The following is a 12,503-nucleotide window of genomic DNA, read 5'->3' as shown; positions in this document are numbered from 1 at the left end:
CCGCTTCCTGCCTTGTCCACCCCCCATGGCCTCCTGGAACAGGTGGAAAGCTAACCGGTGTCCCCACGAGAAACGGCTCTACCAACGACAGTCTCGGTGCACGGTCAGTCCTTTGCCAGCGTCAGCATCCAGCCTTTAGTGTCCGTTTCTACGGCGCCTCTCTTCCCTGCCCCACTCAGGGAGGGTGTGTGTGTGTGTCCATAATACAGCCAGGTGTTTTGGGCACCGTCCACGTCCCCTCCTGGGATCTCTCGCCATCCTGGTCGGTTAACTGAAGTTCAGTCTCTGTGAACAGAACGTTCTCTGTGGGACAGATACTTGGATTCACGTGTCCACTGCCCCAGCACCACTGCATCCCCCTGAACACCCCCCGCCCGTCTCTGTAGTCGGCCACTGTCCCCCCGCCGGCCCCGGGCCATCACCGGCCTGGTTTCCAGCCCCACAGTTTTGAGTTGCCATGTGTCACAGCCACGCAGTCGTACAATACACAGCATTTGGGGTCTGGCTTCGCTTTAGCAAAGTGCGTTTCAGACTCATCCGTGTCCTGAGTCGAGAGCGCACGCCGGTCACGGGATACCGTTCCCTCGTGTGGACGCACCAAGCTCGTCTCCGTGAACCTGGGGGACGACCTCTTCCTTACGTCTGGTTTGGGGCGATGGCGTGTGAAGCTGCCGTGAACGTTCACATACGAGGTTTTGTGTGAACACAAGTGTCCCGTTGATCGGACTAAGTCCCTAGCAGTGCGAGCGCCAGGACGTGGGGTACGTCTGTGTTTGGCTGTTGAAGGCCCCGCCAGGCTGCCTTCCGAGGCAGCCACGGCGTTCTGCTGTCCCCCCAGCAGTGAGCGAGGGCTCCCGCCGTGGCGCGTCCCCTCCGCTCCGGTGGCGTGTTGTGGTGTCTGCGTGTTCTAACTGGCGTCTCCCTACGGACGGGGTCCATGTACCATCTGTAGCCCTTTGGTCAAGTGTCTCCTCAGGTCGGCCAACTTTTTAATGGGCTTGTTTATTTCCCTATTGTTGAGATTTACGTGTTCTTTATATATTCTAGAAACAGGGCCTTTATCAGAAATAGGATCTGCCGATATTTTCTCTTGGGCGGTGGCTTGTCTTTCCATTATGTTAATAGCGCATTTCACCGAGCAAATTTTAAAAATTTGATAAAACCCAATGTGATGTTTTTCTTCTTCCGTAGGGTATGCGGTGGGCGTCCGCGTTTGCGCCACGCACGTGGTGTGTGACCCGCCGGCAGCGGCTTCGGCAAAGCTGGTCGACTGGATGCCGCACGGCTCGAAGTCTGACCGTTCGCACGGCCCGTTCCGCTCGCTGGTCCCCGGGCCTGTCCTCTGCCTGCACGCACTGTGCCCACCACCGCGGACACGTAGCTCAGCGCGGCGTTTGCAGCTCTTCCGTGAGGAGTGAGGTGAGCGCCTGCCGCTGCGTGGAGCTGCTTCCGTGGGCCGAGGCTCACGCCCTCCACCCTGTCCCTCCCGCGCTGTGTTCCTTACGATGCCAGGTGCTTTTGTGTGTTAAGGGATTCAGGTAAGCGCCACAGCGTGTACGAGGCCCGGCGCCCTACACGGTAACAGCCCAGCAACTCCGCGTCAGCCATCGCGGGTCCAGAAGGTGCAGGATGTGCGATGATGACAGGGGAGGGGGGTCTCACTTTGCAAAGAACTCACAGGGTTTGCTGACCTGCCTTCTCCAATCAAAAGCTTCTAAGCAGCGTGTCGTTTTTGGAAGCTGACACGGGGCACTGAACATGAACTCCGCTGTCCTTGCGCGGCCGTGGGGAGAACGGTGACCGTGCTGGCGTCTGCCCTCTCTCGTGGCACCAGACAGCAGACGCTGGAGCACGAGGCCCAGGGGAAGGCAGGAAGTCCCCGGTGCTCTCAAGCCGACTGCAGCGTTGGGCGGAGGTGGACACAGGGGTGCACAGGAGGCAGGGGCGCCTCGCGTCGGGCTTCCACGGAGCCCGGGGGCTGTGGCCTTTGGAGGAGTAGTTTGGGAGACGTCAGGGGGACGACTCCGCAGCCCTGGGGAGAAGCGAGACACGTGCCTTCCCGTGCGTGCCGTCCGTCCGGTGCAGCTCAGCAACCTTGCAGTGGGGGTTCCAGGAAAGCCCTGCCCACATGGCCGCCACCTGTGTCCAGGACCTCTTCCCCACCACGTGGCTGCCGCGCCAGCGTCGTGGGACCCTCAGACCCTCCAGGCTAATTAGAGAGAGCCCGGGGTGGAAGTGGCGCAGTGCCCAATAATTTAAACCCAACTGACCACTGGGCTTCAAGCCCAAGGGGAGAGGAGAGAAAGCCGGTGGATCACGGGTCTGGAAGTGCCTCGCTGGTCCAGGGCGGGTGGGCTTGCTGCCTGGCCCCATTCTTCAGCTTCCAGGGGTTCTGAGCTGTGCCCCCACACAGAAGGGGAGGGGCTGGGCAGCCCTGCCTTTGGGAGGAAGCTCTGGGGTCCTTCCCAGGATGGGGGTGTGGGAGAGACCATGTGCTGGACATGGGGTGGGCTGACCGGGACTGAGCAGTGATGTGGGTCACGGGGACTCCTTGAGAAGGGGGCATGTGCGCTGCTCCAGGAAGGGGAGCCCTCGGCCGCCTGCTGCCTGGCCATCCATCCCTGCTGTGGACCCCGTGCCTCGCTCCAGGACCGTTTGTCTTCTGAGTCTCCGTCTGGGCCCCGACCTTGGGGAGCTCCCTGCCCCCTGCCTCTGGTTTAGCAGCTGCTCTGCTGCTCTGGGCTGCTGACGAAAGGCCCCGCTCGGCTCTGCGGTGGGTTCGCGGGCGCTGGCGGTGCTTTCTCATGGTTTGCTGCCTCAACTCTCACGGAGAGGCTGCTGTTTTGTCAGATAATCGTTGCGGCTCTGGTGGGAAGGAGGGGGCGCGGTGACTGTCCAGGGTGCGGTCCGGTCCTCGCAGCCTGGCGAGGTTGGGCGCATGTCCCGGGGCTCCAGTGGTTCTGGGTTGTACTGGATTCCTGGGCACACAGCCCCCCTGAGCCCCCACTGGGACACGGAGCCGTCTGCCCCCGTCGACTTAAAGCCCGCAATGCCACTGTGCCGCAGACCGAGTGGCGGGGACCAGCCCGGGGCGAATGTCACACTGAGGCGGCCTCGCCCCAGCCTCCCTGGATTTGCACCGCGGGTCGCCTTTTCTTGCCGATCCTCATCCTCCCGTTCGTCTCCCTCTCCCCTCCCCTCCCCACATACGGAGATACTCCCCTCCCCTCGACAGTGGTGCAGCTGGGACCAGCACAGGCACAGGCAGTGTTCACAGACCACCTGCAGGAACGGTGCCTTGAGCGCCCTCGCGCCCAGCACCTGCTTCTCCCCCCACTGCTCACGTCACTCTGTCCACCTGCCCACCCCTCACCCCATCTTCCTGCGGGATGCTGTGTTCCTCGGCATGCTACCGTAAGGAGGGGCCGCCCGCCTGCCTCTCAGGTGACCTGCTTGTCTCCTACCGGGACGGATGCACCGCGCCGCTGCCGACACGGGTGCCCAGGCTCGTCCCCCTCTCCCTGCCCTGGCCATGGGACCCACGTCCTCCAGCCCCAGGTGCCTCAGCAGGGTGTTTTCTAGAAACCGAGACTTAGGGTCCAGGAATGTCCAGATGCATTTTTAAGTAAGTTGCAGACATCAGTCCGCTTCTCTCCCGGATTCTTCTGCATATATACCATCGGCCAGAGTTGGCATCTGTTGGGTCTTTTTCTTCTCTGGAGGCAAAGCGAACATGCAGATTTGAAATCCCAGGTCTTAACAGTGCTTTTGGGTAAGTTCTGGCCAGCGTGTCCAGCCAGCCCCCATGGAGACGGAGGCTGTCACTCCTGGATGAAGCTGCTTGGGGCCCCCCGTCAGCCCCCTGCCGACCGTGAGCAGGAGGGGCGCGCACCCCCGGCACCTGCACCCCCCGAGGCCAGGAGGCTCGGCGGACACTTAGGTGACCTGATGTGTCCCAGCCGCACCCAGACGCCAGATGCCCGAAGCAGTCCCGCTGGCTTCAGGGAGAGTGCTCGGCTGTGCGCCTCTGCTCGGTGGGTTTCTTCTGGCGTGTGCCTACTCCTCACCGTTCCTTTCCAGGAAGGACAGCCGGTTGCGGGGTGGGCCGTGTCATGTTGGGAGGCCGGGCAGAGGCTGACTGAGAGCCCTCTGGCTTTGAGATGGTTGCTGATGTCTAAGCTCTCATGCTTTCCTTGGCTCGTGTATTCCGGTTTTCGGCTCCGGGCTGTAAGGCTGTTCAGGTGTGGTCCCTGTCCAAGCCTGGAATCCACGCTGAACTGACTCGCTGTGAGGCTTGGGGCGACTTGCTTCGCCTCTCTGAGCCCCAGGGTCCTCATCGGCGAGATGGGAATAGTAACGGAGCCTGCTTTATGGCGTTGTTAAGAGTCGGTGAGGCGCGGCCTGGCCCGTCCTGCTCCAGGGCTGGCTTCCAGCAGCACTCAGCAACGCAAGCCCCTGTCTTCAGCGGGCCCCGTGGTCGCGCTGCTCTTACAGGGTGGATGGAGCACGCAGGGATGCAGGGACTGGCGTGGCTCGTCACCAGGGCCGGCGGGCCAGGAGCTCAGGCAGCTTGAGCTGCGGGGACAGCGGTGCAGCTGGGACCAGCACAGGCACAGGTGTGCGGCCAGCTGCCCTGGCTCCTGGGGACGGTGTGCATGCAGGGCGGGCAACCTGGCAAGCCCCAGGGAGGCCTGCACAGTGCGGAAGGGAAGCCGCCTCCCAGCAGGACCGTTTCTAAAACCGGGGGAGGGGGCGTGGCAGGGGCTGCGTCAGGGTCTAGATGTGGCCCAGGCTCACAATGGCAGGTGAACGAGTGAGTGAGGTTGCTAGTGGAAGCCATTAGGTGCGATCGGTGTGAGGGTGTATTAGGGAAAGAACAGAAAGACCACGGTCGTTCTGTCCCTAACAGCGTCTCGTCCTTACACGTTCATCTGACAGAGGGCCGTTATGCACAACACATGTGTTTAGGAAAAGACAAATACCCCAAGAGAAAAGTGGGCAAAAGTGTTGAACATACGTTTCACAGAGAAGGAATCCAAACAAATAGTAAACGTGGGAAAAGGTGCTCCGTTTATTAGCCCCCAGGAGATACGCCGTCCGCTCAGCAGGTCTGGGATGACTCAACCGTGCCGAGCATCCGGGGGACGCGGAGACGTGGAAGGGGTGTGCACGTGTGGGGGCCGTGAACCGGGAAGCCGTCCACCTTCCCTGCCCATGACCCGGCCATTCCTCTCCTGGGGGGGGACACGTCTGTTCGTAGCGCCATCCAAGCTAGCCCCAGCTGGACACCGCCTGTATGCTCATCGTTAAATGGACAGATGAACTGTGTCCACACAACAGAATTTGCACGCAGACACGGGTCAGTCTTGCACACGGGAAGATGCCCCACGTCCCTCCGCATCAGGAAGGTGCAAATGGAAAGCTCCATGGAACCCCCACTCACACCCGTCAGGACGGCACTGTTGGGAGGCAGCGACAGGAAGGAGCGCAGGCGAGCGTGTGGAGAAGCACGTCCTCACGTCCTGCTGCTGCGCACAGTCCCCCAGTTACACTTCTGGGTGTGCCCCCACGGGCAGTGAAAGCAGGGTCTCCTGTTTGCACACCCACATTCCCAGCCTCTTAATTCACAATGGCCAACGGGTGGGAGCTCCCCTGTGCTTCGATGGACAAGCGGGTCAGCAGAACGCGCTGTACACGGTGGGAAATTTCTCAGCCCTAAAAGGGAAGGGACCTTCAAGCCCGAGGACATCACGGCAGGGAGATCAGCCGCCACAAGGGGACAAACCCTGTGGGATTCCACATACACGCGGTTGCGGGAGGAGTCAGATTCATAGACACAGGTTGTAGACGGCGGGAGCAGGGCCGCAGAGGAGTGCGCGACCGGGACAGAGTTTCCGTTTTACGGGCTGAAAGGTCAGGCCGTGGGGACCGTCGGTGGGGGTAACACAGCGTCGTGAACGCACTTAATGCCACGCACTCGACCCCTAGGAATGGTTAGGATGGTAAATTTCATGCTACGTATATTTTACCACAATTATAAATAAAAATACGGGGCACCTGGTGGCTCCGTCGGTTGAGCGCCTGACTCTTGGCTTCAGCTCAGGTCATGATCTCGGGGTCCTGGGTCCTGGGATCGGGCCGCACGCGGGGCTCTGCACGCAGCGGGGAGGCTGCTTGAGGGTTCTCTCCCTCCGTCCCTCCTCCCTCGTATGCTCGGGCTCTCCGTCTAAAATAAATGGATAAAAATATGACGGCTCTCCAAAGCATACAGTTGAACGACGGAAGCCACACTGATTCCACCAAGAACAGTTGCCCCGCTGAGCGCCCCACTCCGCGTCCGTCAGGGGGTGGCCTGCCTCTGGGGGGCTGCGCTTACGTGAGGCGCTCAGCATGTGGCAACACAACGTGCCGGGCACTCACTGGGCTGCGTGCCCGTCACACGCGGGGAACTTCTCCACACGGAAGGGCTCTCGCAGAGTACAGGCTGCAGCTTCGCGGGAGACTCGCCGCGTTGCCTTCGGTCTTCCCTCGCCAGCACGGACCGAGAGCACGGCTTCCTGGGCCTGACGGCGTCCCGGGACTGCGCTGCGGGAAGCGGGCTTGCAGGGCACCGCCAGGCCCCACGCAGACAGCCGGGCTCTTCACAGATGCGTGCAGAGATGCACGCACGCGCACAGGCACGCACACGCACGCTCGCACGCCGGCGCCCTCCGGTGCAGAGAGTGAAAAGGAAGGAAGTGAGGCAGGGGGTCTCCAAGAGCCGCGTGTCCTCCCTTGAGGTCTGGGGCCTGGAGCGACAGGGCCCCTGTGTCCCCGCAGGCCGCGGCGGCCTGGGCACGCTGAATTAGGCCCCAGATGAGTTGGGAGCCCGTGCTGTATTTGGGCTCTGAAAGCGGCTGTGTTTTCTGTTTTGCCGATGGTCGAGTGATTCCAGATCCACCGGAGGGTGGAGGGAGCCGCGAGCACCCAGGAGGATAGACTCGCCAGCTTGGTGAGGACATGGCTGAGACCTGAAGACCAGGCCCGGAGGGTGGGAGAATGTGTCTCTGGGGCCGCTTCAGATCAGAGGGCGTGAGTTCGCAGGATGGACGGGTGCCGGGGAGGACGCAGGAGGGGACAGTGTCCCGAGAGCACCGTTGGAGCCGTGGCGTCCCCACGGCGCACCTGCCACCAGGGCTGGGGAGGCTCCCAGAGCTTTTTGAGCCCCCAGGGCTTCCTTCCCCCTGGTGGCCGTCCTGGGAGGGAGGCCAGCACGGCTCCCATTGCCATCCTAAATGGACGGCCTGAGGCTCTGAAAAGCAGGCAAGAGCCGGCTCCCCGGAAGCCCGCCCGGAGGCTGGGACGGAACACGGTCTCTTGACTCTGAATCCATGCGGGTTTGGAGTAAGTGTTGGTCCCAGTGTTGATTCTCCCCTCCCCCAAAGCCTCCTGGGACCGTGGACAGGGACGAAGTGTCCGGTTGGCATCCAGCCTCTTGCCATGTTCGCTGCCCGGTGAGAGGATGAAGAAGCTGACAGAGGACCAACCAAGAGGGTGGGGGACCCCGGGAGATGCCCAGAGCACAGCTGCTGGCCTGGGCCTCCTGCAGAGACACGGAGTCCTGGAGGAGGGGACGAGGGGCCTGGCCAAGCAGCAAAGACCCACATGGACGAGGGTCCACCTGCAGAAGCCTGCAGAGGAGCCCCTCCCCGGGCTGGGGGCCCTGCACAGGGCAGTGAGCAGACACCCGTGGGGAGGGGGGCGGACAGGGACACCCCTCCTCCCAGGGCTGCCATGCAGTGAGCACAAGAGCACATTAGATCTCTGCCGAGAACGTGGGTGAGAAACAGAAGAAAGGCGTGTCGGGAGCAGGAGCAGCCCGACCACACTGTGCCTGCAGGCGGCCTGCTGGCCACGGGGGTCTGCGGGGACACTGGCAGTGTGCAGGGAAATGCAAACACTGTTGGGTCACGGACGTGGAGCTGGGCTGGGGACAGGGAGGGTGACCCGTGGGGGGGGGCCATCCAGCGGGACCCTGTCCCTCCGCACGGGTCTGGAGTGTGCGGCTCTGAGGCTGACTGGCTGTGCTGCTGCTGCTGCTGCTTGGGGTTTTCCATCTAAATACCCACTTGTAATCCACAGGCTCTGCTGGGGGCTGACAGCGGTGTGGACGGTGACCGGTGGAAGTCGCAGCTGTGACCGGGGCTCACAAAGGTAAGGAGTGTCCTCTTCTATCTACAGTTTGATTTGGCGCCACATCCTGCTTATTCTACTGACACTTGTTGTCACGGGTCATACTGTGCACGGTTAGTGCTGCACTAGCGTTGCCACGCGGCCAGCGTGGAGCCGACGCGGGTACGTGGGTTAGTCTGTGTGGCAGTTGGCGCGTGGTCGGTGTGGAGCCAATGCAGGTACGTGGGTTAGTTTATGTGGATGTTGCCACGTGGTCAGCGTGGAGCCGATGTGGGTACGTGGGTTAGTCTGTGTGGTGGTTGGCGCGTGGTCGGTGTGGAGCCAATGCAGGTATGTGGGTTAGTTTATGTGGATGTTGCCACGTGGTCAGCGTGGAGCCGACGTGGGTACGTGGGTTAGTCTGTGTGGTGGTTGGCGCGTGGTCGGTGTGGAGCCAATGCAGGTATGTGGGTTAGTTTATGTGGATGTTGCCACGTGGTCAGCGTGGAGCCGACGTGGGTACGTGGGTTAGTCTGTGTGGTGGTTGGCGCGTGGTCAGCGTGGAGCCAACGTGGGTACGTGGGTTAGTCTGTGTGGTGGTTGGCACGTGGTCAGCATGGAGCTGACGTGGGTACGTGGGTTAGCCTGTGTGGTGGTTGGCACGTGGTCAGCGTGGAGCTGACGTGGGTACGTGGGTTAGCCTGTGTGGTGGTTGGCACGTGGTCAGCATGGAGCCAATGCAGGTACGTGGGTTAGTCTATGTGGATGTTGACGCATGGTCAGAGTGGAGCTGACATTGGTGCACGCTTTGCGGTGGTCACAAAGAGGTGTGACCAGACATTTGAATAGTTCTCAGAATGCACCGAGGGTGGGAAGCGGTCTTCCGCCAGGTCCAGGACGACTGATGGGAATGGCGCAGAGGCCATGCTGGCTCTGTCCACAGGTAGGCGGAAGGCAGTGCTGGGTGAGGTTGTGGACAACAGACGCGGGTTAGAAATAGTGATTCTGGGTCTGCATTTTTACCTTGAACTGCAGGCTGAGCCATGGGGGTCACATCGGAAGCTGGACCTGAATGCGGGGTGCAGCCCCCCGGTGCTCTGTTGAGAAGCCCCCAGGGTCATCTCTGGGCCTTGGGGCGGGAGGAGCATGCTTGTGCTGTCGGTTGCACCCCTGCCCCCTGCCTTGCCGTTTGCCTTGGGAAGGGAATCATCCCGATGTCCACCCTGCTGAAGATGCTGTGGGAGCACTGGAGCGATGTGTGCGGTGGGAGCCTGGGTAGGAGGTGGGTGTGTGACCAGGTCCGAGCAGAGCACCCGGCCAGCACCTGTCCAGATGCCAGTGTCCGACCCGAGACCCGTCTCTGCAAGTTGGTCTACGTGGCCGCATGTGGCACAGGCAAAGTGCCACAAGAAAGCACCTGACCGTAAACGTGTAATGCTTCCTGCCCACGACAGCGGGCTCCCTGCTGCAAGTAGCAGCCCCATCTCGGGGTCCCAAGGGGACACAGCAGCTGTTTCCTGCATCTGTGAAATCCCATCCTGGGAAAGCGGCTGCCCGGACTCCCTTCTGATAAGGTTTGTGAGGGGTCATGGGGTGACCCGGCGGGGCACTGCTTCCCGGTGGGCAGGCAGGATCCAAAGCACCTTGACATTCAGCTTAAAGGGCACGAGCAGGGCCTGTGCAATTCCATCAGGACTGTGGCCAACATGGCATGTCAGGAGACTTGCCGACCCATCTTCTCGTTTCTAGGGATTCAGGACACGGCCGCACAAATGGTCTGTCAGCCTCTGACATTTATTGGAGTGAACGCTGAGTGGTCCGCGAGTGGCTGGCTTTGCTACGGGCTGGGGGGCATGGGCACCGTTCTGGAGCGCCGGCGGCCATCCCCATCCCCACGGGGTTTGAGTCACGCCTGGCGCCTTTCTCAGACCCACTGATGGGTTCAGTTATAATGTGCGCCTCACCGTATGTGAATTTCCCCTAAAAGAAGCCGTAAGTGACACTGAACTCTAGTTAATGTCCCGCGTGCTGGAGCGTTCGGGGAGGGTGCACGTGGCTGTCTGTCTTTCCTTTGAAATGTGCCGAAGACTAAGATGGGTCGACGGGCAGAGAGCGGGATGACGAGGCTGACACTTGTAAGGGCAGCATGGGCTGCCGCGGTAAATCTGTGGCTCTGCCGCACCAGTCTTTCAGCCGAGCGATGCCTTCAGGTATGGTTCTCCCTCACCTGTCCCCAGGCTTTGCTGGGGCTCCCACGAGTCGCCGCCACCCGGGGCCAGGGGCGAGAACCAGGGGCCCATCCCTGATCTGCCCCTGTGGTCGGAGCCCGGGCTGGGCACCTGCTCCTGTGGGGGGGCTGGGGGGCTGCAGCCGCAAGAAGGGCAGGGCTGCAGGTGTCGGACAAGGACACCTATCTGACACGTGCAGGGCCTCCAGCTGACTTGCGGTCAGGCCGTGCGGCCCGTGTGGCTAGCTCAGCCCGCAGGCGACATGCGGTCTGCGATGCCAGCATTTCCTTTCTATGTCTGAACCGTCTACATGTGCTAATGCCTGGTGTTCCCGGTCAGTCCACCGGAGACGTGATTCTTCTCCTGCGATGGCCATGCCTTTGGTCCTTGGGGGATCTCGCTCGTCCTGTCCCTCCTAATGTGGCTGAACTCCTACAGGCCACGGGTCCCAGTTGCTCCCCTGTCCTTCCCCACAGAGCCCTTTATAGATTAGGACTGAGGATTCCGTGGTGCCTCCCCACGTGGCACAATGGACGTGCTCCTTGAGTCCCAGGACCGTGGGCCTCGTTCCCAAAATCTGTTGTTATTGGTGATCTCAACCCCCCAGGTGCTTTCTGCACCTGCCTGTTCACTGCGACCTCCCCCAGGGGCCAGCCTCCTGCCTTCCTGGGCTCCTGGGCACCTGGGGGCTGCAGACAGCTGTCTCCCCACACCTGGCCTGGGCCCCTGCTGGCGCTTTGTCTCAAGCAGGTGTGGGAGGGGATACTGTGTCTGCATGGAGGATGTGGCATCTCTCACCTGACGCCCAGGTGAGCTGCTGTGATCTTGGGAAGCAATGAAGAAATGCCCTCATGCCCTCCGTGCTGCCCCCAGTGCCCCCAGTGTGGCCCGCGGCACAGGCTGCCGGAAGGCCCCTGGCCTGCCCTCCCTTTACCCATCCTATCTTGGTAAGTTTGCCACATTCCAGGGAATATACGCAAAGCCAGGAGAGCTGTGCTCCTCCCCCCCAAGCCAAGACACAGCTGCCACCAGCCCATTGTGGCTCCTTGGGACTTGCCTGCCCTCAGCTTTGCCCTGCAGGTAGCCACGCTCCTAATGCGTTTCCTCTTCTCTTGCTTTCTTTGGCTTTGCCAGCAGACAGTGTCCCTGAGCCCCGCGTCGTTGCTGCGAGGTACTAACGCGGTGTCCTCCAGGGGTGTCCCCCTCTGTGCCTCGCTTTACCGCACAGCATGGTGTTTCTGGGGTGGGTCTGGGAGCCGTCAGTAGCACATTCACCGCCGTGTACTGTTCCATTTGTTGACCCCGTCCTCCCGCCCACGGACACGGGGGAGCTTCCAGTGTGTCACCGTTGCCGGCAAAGCCGCTAGCACACCCGGAGCCCCCGCCGTGCAAGAGCGTGTCGGCGCAAGCGTGCTCGTGGATGCCGCGTGCACAGGACATGCGTGCAGCCCTGCACCAGCCACACCCGGCACTTCCGGGGGCTGCACCGCTGCCCACACCCACCAGGGGGCAGACGGGGCTCCAGGCCCCACAGCAGAGGCATCTGAGGGTGAACACCCTCCTCTCCGCTTTAAGAAATGGTGGCAAGTCTCACTTTTTATTTAGTTTACCTGTTTGCTGCAATTATAAACACATGTCATTTAGGACAGGAAAGAGCTCTGTGAGGCTCGGATGAGAAATCGTGTCTTCCCTCCCCCTACACCCATCCAAACTTTATCAGTCTTTAAGGCTAAATTCAATTTCCACCTCCTCCAGGAAGCCTTCCCAGCCTCCTCAATCCCAAGCCATTGCTTCTTTCTTGTAACCTTACAATCCTTATTTTCTGCATTACTCCTTGGGTGTGTACTCGCGTGTTTATTCCTGAACTAGTATGTATATTGGAGGACTCCACGATGACTCAGAAACGAGCCACCATCAAGGAGAATCCTAGAATATTGGAGCTAGGAGGGACCCTGGATGCCACCCACACGGCCCCCTGTCATAGGGAGAGACGGAGACCCAGAGACTGCCCAGCAAGACCCAGCCCAGGTGTCCTGACTTCCCACCTCCTATTCCACCTGGGGCAGTGACCACCATCCAAGGAACCTTAGTCTGCACAGAGACACAAAGGGATCAGTATCACTT

The 12,503-nt window shown here is 61.1% G+C and overlaps 1 long non-coding RNA gene across 1 annotated transcript in view; it reads left to right on the top strand.

Annotated features, from left to right (window-relative positions):
- Positions 1-8,198, top strand: part of LOC130544160 (uncharacterized) — a 74,851-nt gene extending 66,653 nt beyond the window's left edge. Inside the window, exons 2-3 of the long non-coding RNA XR_008960192.1 lie at positions 1,192-1,419; positions 8,122-8,198. This is a non-coding gene — a long non-coding RNA (uncharacterized LOC130544160). The remainder of the gene's footprint in view (positions 1-1,191; positions 1,420-8,121) is intronic.
- Positions 8,199-12,503: the final 4,305 nt, after the last annotated feature.

This window comes from Ursus arctos, unplaced genomic scaffold (genome assembly GCF_023065955.2).
Source record: "Ursus arctos isolate Adak ecotype North America unplaced genomic scaffold, UrsArc2.0 scaffold_19, whole genome shotgun sequence".
Taxonomy (NCBI): Eukaryota; Metazoa; Chordata; class Mammalia; order Carnivora; family Ursidae; genus Ursus; species Ursus arctos.
The sequence above is the reverse complement of the archived record's forward strand: the minus strand, read 5'-3'. Positions and strand labels throughout refer to the sequence as shown.